This window comes from Mercenaria mercenaria, unplaced genomic scaffold (genome assembly GCF_021730395.1).
Source record: "Mercenaria mercenaria strain notata unplaced genomic scaffold, MADL_Memer_1 contig_4506, whole genome shotgun sequence".
NCBI classification, from domain to species: domain Eukaryota; kingdom Metazoa; phylum Mollusca; class Bivalvia; order Venerida; family Veneridae; genus Mercenaria; species Mercenaria mercenaria.
Genome location: NW_026462739.1, coordinates 37,858 through 44,544, shown reverse-complemented (window position 1 = coordinate 44,544; position 6,687 = coordinate 37,858).

Genomic DNA, 6,687 nt, shown 5'->3' with positions numbered 1-6,687 from the left:
AGGGAACATTATTACTTAGAAATGCTTTGTCGGCTACATTTTCTCAAAATTGTTGTGGGGCGTCTTTAACATCCAAAACTAACATAAGCATAGAATGTCATTGTAGGTCTTAATCATTATTCTTATAAGAAATATCATTGTACATCTCCAAAATAAAACACAGCTGCATTGACATTAGGTAGGCATATCATTTGGTGCCATAGAGACGCCAAGAAAGAGTGCTAACACATTAGATCTACAACTTTATATAAAAGACATCATTTCCAAATCAAAATGATATAACGGAATAGTGTTACACTTGATTCACCACTCTGAATCAGTTATTAAGTGCTAGAATAACTCACTAGATGTCTATGCTCTCTATTTCAACACTCTTAAAAACATGGTTATGTGACCTTGATCTAATGTATTTGACGCCATACATGCGCCAGGAATAGTTCTGCCTTTTTTTATCTCTTTTTGTCTACATAAAAGACATTAGAAATAATATATAGAAGGTACCTGTTTTGAAATATCTCAAGAATACAAATCAGTCGAACTGCATGTATAATTCTCTTAGGTTACACCCTAATGCAATTCCACAGATGTGTAACCTCTTCATGTTGTTTAGATATGTTTAAACATGGTTCTGCAGTATATTGTTTCAAAATTATTACAAAGAAATCCTGAAAGTGCTACTTCATGTTTTTGTGCAGTGTTTATAATTATGCAGAAGGTAATAATTATTATTGTTTTGTTTGTTGCAAGTACCAATGTTTTATTGATCAGTGTATATTTTTTTAAAATGTATTGTTTTTAGTAAAATACTTTATTGTGGTAAAACTTGTTAAAATTATTAACTTTTTAAATCTTCATACAAATGAAATACAGTTATGGAAGTTTTTTTCAAATATTTTATTTTATTTTCAGTTAAATATGAAATCTGTAAGGAGATGTAATCTTGTTTGCTTGAACTAAATACTCTTTAGAAATACTTGTTCTTCCCTTAAAACACTACATTATTTCTTTGAGATAGATATCTTTTTCTACTCGAGTTCTGTATTAAGGTAATTTAGCATATCTTCGTATACTGAGATAATTCAGCCTGTAAAAACGATATTGTTTTGATCTGATTTGAAAAAATCGGATGTTTAGCCGTTAAATTAAAATTTTAACAGTCTGCCCACTTAGCTCAATAGGGAGAACACTGATCTACGGATCACAGGATCTGAGTTCGATCCCTGGGAGGAGCATTATGTTCTCTGTGACGATTTGATAAAATCATTCAACCTCCACCTCTGATTCATGAGGGGAAGTTGGCAGTTACGAGGGATGTTCGAAATGAATTGCTTATTTCTATCTAGAAACTTCAAATTTCAAGTTAGCCCAAAAGGGCTCATTTCATGCCCTCGAAGTACTCCCCGTGGCTAGAAATGCAAAGTTTCAGCCGATGTATCCACTTCTTGAAGGCGTCACGATACACTGATTTGGGCACAGTAATAAGGTACTGGTGAATGGCAGATCCAAGTGCCTGTCGTGACTGGTATTTCCGCCCAGCAAGGAACGATTTCAATTTCGGAAACAAAAAGAAATCACATGGGGCAAGGTCTGGGGAATACGGGGGGTGAGGCAAAACAGTTACTTTTTCTTTTTTCAAAAACGCCGTAACTATTGCGGAGGTATTAGCGGGGGCATTGTCATGTAGAAGACGGACATGTTAAAACCATTGGCAGGGCGTCGTTTCTGATAATACTTTTTCAGTTTCTTCAGTACTACGTCTTTGTAGTACTTTCCGGTGATGCTTTTGCCCTTTTTCACCGGCACTTTTATTGCGACTCCTTCACCAGAGAAGAAGATTGCATACAAAACCTTCTTTGCACTCAAAGAACGTTTGGCAATTATTGGGCGTTTGCTGTGTTTAGTGGCCCAGATCTTATTGCTAACCTTTCTGACGGGCTCAAAATAATGGACCCAGGTTTCATCACCTGTGACGACATTGGCAAACTGCTTTTTGTCAAATTTTGGAAACATTTGAAGCAGCTTTTTGGCCACTTTAACCCGTTGCCTCTTTTGCTCATCAGCAGAAATCTTTCTGACTTTCAAATGCTTCTTCAAAATAAGGTGAACCGTTGACAGTGATATGCCTACCTTTCGTGCAATATCACGAACTGTAAATCTGGCATCTCCTTCAATGATTTCCGTTATTTTGGAAACGATTTCTTTACGAGATGCAGATTTTGGCCTACCTGATTTCGGTGCATTTTTGATGTACTCTACACCAGACTCAACTTTCTTTTTCCACCGCCGAACTGTGTCATAAGACACACAAGACGGTCCATAAGCAGTAGAAAGTTCAGTCATCAGCTGCTTCAAAGAACAACCAAGTTTTGAGCGAGCTTTGATGTAAGCCCGTATTTCATCTTTTTTGTCGACGCTTCTACCAACCATTTTTACTACAGTGGTCAATGATTGCGTGTATTCAAATGGCAAATTTTATGTCTTACACTTAGTCTAACATGTACATTTATACACCGTTGTGTAGGTATTGAATAACCCTATACAGGTAGGTATTGGTTTTTATCGTGCCCCACGTGGATATCGAGCTAGATATCAATAAGCAATTCATATCGAACACTCCTCGTACTTGCAACAGGTTTGTACTGAATCCAGGAACACTGGTTAGGTTAACTGCCCGCCATTGCATAACTGAAAAACGACATGAAACCCAAGACAAACAAACAAAAACAATTTTAACAACACAATTTAATTCTAGATTATTTGTATAAATGACCAGCTTGAAAATTTGCAGAACTACTTTAAATGTTATAAATTTAAATCTGCTTTTGTTGCTTGCTTTGACAGCAAACTCTCCTTATCCGACTTCTTCTTTAAATTTATATTATACCTTTACCTGTGATGACCAGCTCAATTTTAGTAATTTTTATATCTATTTCTTCATTGAACTGTTTTTATTTTTATATCTTTAAGATTATAGAAAACTCGTTTGTATAGGCGTTTTGTCAAAAATGTATTTATATTGAACAGTGTGGAGTTTCAGGGGACATTTTTGTAAAGTTTTGTAAATGATGGTCCTATCTTCAAAAAGTAAGTGAGTAGGAAAAAAAATGACAAAAGCTTTTGTGTTGTAGATGGAGAAGAAGTGTTTAATATATTCATGAACTTTGAATTTAGTATATAAATGTTAACATTCTATGGTTCTTCATGCTATGTTTATTAATGAAATTACAGCATATCATTTAATGAAATGTTGTTGGTATATATTTTAAGTGATAACAGTATATCATTCCAAGAGTATACATTTTTGCTGGTCCTGACTTTGGGACTTTTGTTATGGTTACTTACCAACCTAAATAGGACCCCTGTAATTCATGCCAGATAGCTGGGCTACTATTTTGCATGCTTAAGTATAGGGGCGTTCTTTTTGTGACAAACTAATTTGGAAGTACATTCAGGTAATCGGGCTACCAGGTAAAGCAAAATCTGAATTTGGAGACCGGTCTCTAAACACTAGCATCTCATTGGTTGTTCCTCAGCTCAATTTTGAAATCAGCCAATGGCAAGGTTGCTTTCTTAGACTGGTATATATAGATAAATCATTATTGGTATGTAATATATTTACACAGCAAAATCACTTTTGTGCCACATCATTTACTTATCCATTTTTATTAGCAGCAAAAAATATCAAAGAGTTGTAAATTTGTAGAAAAAGTGGTCAAATGATTTTTTGGAATTTTGCTCTTAATCAGAATCATGAATGAAATTATTATACACATGGTAATTATTAATGAAAATGCATGATTTGTAATTTGTTTAAGTTTGCCATTACCAGAATATTTATTGTCTTTTCTGTGACTAGAAAAATATGTTTCAACTTTTCTTGTTGTTATTTGACAAATGTTTAATAGAGAATAACAGGCTACTGTCTTTTGATAGCAATGTTATCAGGTCGAGGCTGATATGGGCTGGAAGGGGTGAGGGAACCGAACCCCTTCCGCCCATATCAGCCGAGACCTGATAACACTGGTATCAAAAGACAGTAGCTTGTTATTCTATTTATCATGAAACTCATACAAACTGCCTAGAAAAACATAATCTTCATCTCTTATTTAGCAAAAAATGTCTTCTGAAGCAAAAAATTAAATTTATATTTTACGGATTTGAAAATTCATCCGCCCCTGAAACATCTGAACGAAACAATACGGCAGCCATATTGAATTCAACTCCGACAATGTTTTTGACTTTCTGATATTCTTGTAAAAAAAATAACAATGAAATAATTTCTTACATGCGTAAAAATAAAAAATCATCCTCTTGAATAAACCAGAACATGCTTTATTTCCATATTATACAACATTCAAGACTCAGACAATTACATGTCCAAAGCGCTGAAAATTTCACTTCCAGTTCCAGGCTTAAATTAACTGATTCAAGAATAATAATTTACACAAACACTTTTGCTAATACTTGATAAAATGTGCATGCCTTAAATAAGGCATAAATCAAAAATAAGTATATATATTGTCAAGTGTATTGTAAACCTTTCCAAGAATTGATCCATGTAAACATTGTGATGTCATGATGAACGTTTCACAATGACGTCATTCAGTGCTATTGTCTGTGTGATAAAATGAGAGACAACCATATTCAAGGAAATTTGTTGAGATTACAGAATATATTTAGAAAAAAAGTTGTGCAACATCGAAACTGGACTCTGTAATAGAATTCAATCTGGAAGGAAACTAATGTAAAAACTAGTCCGTCAATATGGGAGGAGCTAAATTTTGATATCAGGTCAATGACCTGATAACAAAATAAAATATCAGGCAAGTGATATCAGGCACTTTTCATAGTAGTTGCATGATAAAAATTGTTTCATGCCCATTAAATGGGATGTGTAAATGTTAACTTAATTTGTTATATTTAATAAACTTTATACTTACAGTGAATTGTTAATAGATATATTGTTTTAATGTGTTTTCGCCAATGAAGTTTTTGGACCCAGTAAAATTAGAACTTTAAAAAAGCTTAAAACTTGGGTGTTTTTACCTCAATTTATAGAAGAGTGTTACAAGTTGTATCAACTGTGCTCAATGACTCTGTCAGGGACTTCTGAATGATGTCTCTGTAAGGGAGAGTGTAGCTTGCAGTAAAGTCCTCTCTAGATCAGCTTCGAACTCAAATCCTCATGATTGGGAGTGCGATATTGTACTCTTACATTGTAGCAGGTTATTTAAGGGCTTTTCTTAAATTTAGATAAAAAAAAAGCTGAACTTAAGAAAAAATTAGCATTATAAAGTGGAAAAATGAAGTGATTCAATGAGTTGAAAGATTTATTTATTTTTAAAACTACTTATGAATCCTGTAGGATAATTAGAAAAACCTGCTACTTAGTGCTATTTGAATCCTTCATGCTATTTCTCGGAAACCACTAGCTTGAACTAAACTAAATTTCATGGGAAACTTCACTATCAAGAAGAAATACACATATTATCAACCATTTCTGGTTTGATGTTCTTTTCACGGAGTTATAGCCCTTTGATTTTGCTACATTAAGTAATCTGTAGCACTATTCTTGATTTTCCTTGTCTAGAACGTAACTCCAAAGGAGTTAACATATTTCAACGAAATTTGGAATATTGATAGAGATCAATACAGAATACCAGACTGTTACCTCTATATTGAATAATTCATTAAATATTCCCCTTTTTAACTCACCTGAACCAAAGGTTCTAGGTGCGCTATTAGTATAGCTGGAAGGTCTGGTATCCACAATTTTACTGTTATCACACTGGAGGTCTCTATATTAGCCCAATCTTAATGTTTGCTTCAGTTAAACCTCAGGTGAGCTTGATACTGGGTAAATACCTGAGGTAAAAAGAACTCTGACACTAGGCCAACTTATAGAAATAAGTTTAAAGGCTAAATGGCTTTCATTAAACAGAATGTCTGCCTTTACAAATCTAGGTCAAGATCGAAAATGGGTTATCTAGCGTCAAAACTAGGTCAATAGGTTAAATCATAGAAAAGCTTCATTAACACTCTAGATGGCGCATTTTCCACATGCCCCTATATGAAATCTGGTCAAACTGTTTGTCTGTATAAAATTTAGGTCAAATTTAAAACTGCTGGGACCAGAAACTAGGCCACTAGGCCAAATTATAGAAAACACATTATTAACACTATTATAGAGGGTGTGTGTCATTTCTCGGAAGACACATATATTGTATTTTCTGATTGAAAATCAAGTTCCTGTGGTTAGTGGTAACAAAAACAATGATATGTATTTACTGTTCATCCAGGGGTGAATTGCCTATTTGTAAGATTCAGATATATGTTATACGCTATATTTTAAATGTCTCCATGGTAGAAGTAGGATACTTTAATTTGTTAGATATCTTTAAAAATGTAAATTTTTCGCAAAACATGTTTTCTTCCAAATGTCCCATGAAATCGTTTTCAAAATATTACAAAATTTTGACATGTGAATGATACTGTTATGCTGTCTAAGATATCCTAAAATTTTTATAACAATCCGTCAACAAATGAGAACAAAATTTAAATTCTGATTCTTGCTGGTGTAAAAAATGGCTTAATTTTATAAGGGAAAAAACCCTATAAAATCGCTTTTTGCAAAACATTTAAACCTAATCAAAATTATTTGAAAATTTAAAAAGTTTCTATTACCAG